This window comes from Bison bison, unplaced genomic scaffold (assembly GCF_000754665.1).
Source record: "Bison bison bison isolate TAMUID 2011002044 unplaced genomic scaffold, Bison_UMD1.0 scf7180017864180, whole genome shotgun sequence".
Taxonomy (NCBI): domain Eukaryota; kingdom Metazoa; phylum Chordata; class Mammalia; order Artiodactyla; family Bovidae; genus Bison; species Bison bison.
Genome location: NW_011494752.1, coordinates 2,496,852 through 2,497,595, shown reverse-complemented (window position 1 = coordinate 2,497,595; position 744 = coordinate 2,496,852).

Genomic DNA, 744 nt, shown 5'->3' with positions numbered 1-744 from the left:
GGCCTGCTTCCGAGAGAGGCTCTGGTGGTCAGTTCCACCAGGTCTGCTAGGCCCCTGCCCAGAGCCGTCACTGTGACAGATACAACGAGGCAGGACTCTGCACTCAGGAGCTCATACTAGCCTGGGGGAGTGAGATGTTCTTTAGAAATCCCTGTGAAGGGGACAAGTTCACATTAAAAGGGTACTTGGAGGAAGTGACGTCTGTAATGGGCCACGCAGGAGATTGGGAGGGGGGCTTCAGGGGGAAGAAAGAGCATGTGCAGAGGTGGAGGGAGAGGGAAATTCAGGTCTCCTGGGGGAAACACAGATCAATCCAGTTTTGGTGAAACAAGAGAACTGGCAGAAAGTCATGGGGGCACTGAGGCTGTGGAGGTAATTGAGGAGGGCTTGTGTGGGAAGTATGCATTCATTGAGCAGGTGCTAGACAGCTTTGGGAGGCTTTTGAGCAGGGGAAGGATAATAAGGTAGCTGCCGGCTTGTTCTTTATACCTTCCCAGCTGCCCCTTCCCTGTGGTGAGACCCTCCAGGCTTCAGGGCAGTGCACCAGTCAGGTCCAGGGCAGCACTGACCACAGGCAAGTGGCTGGAGAGCTTGGGAGCACAGAGACTCTGCTTCTAGTCTCCAAAATCAAGCCTCACTTTAATTAAAAAAATTTCTTTTTTTTTTTAGATTTTAAAAAATATATATTTTTCTTTTTTTGATGAAGGCCATTTTAAAGTCTATTAAATTTCTTACAATATTGCT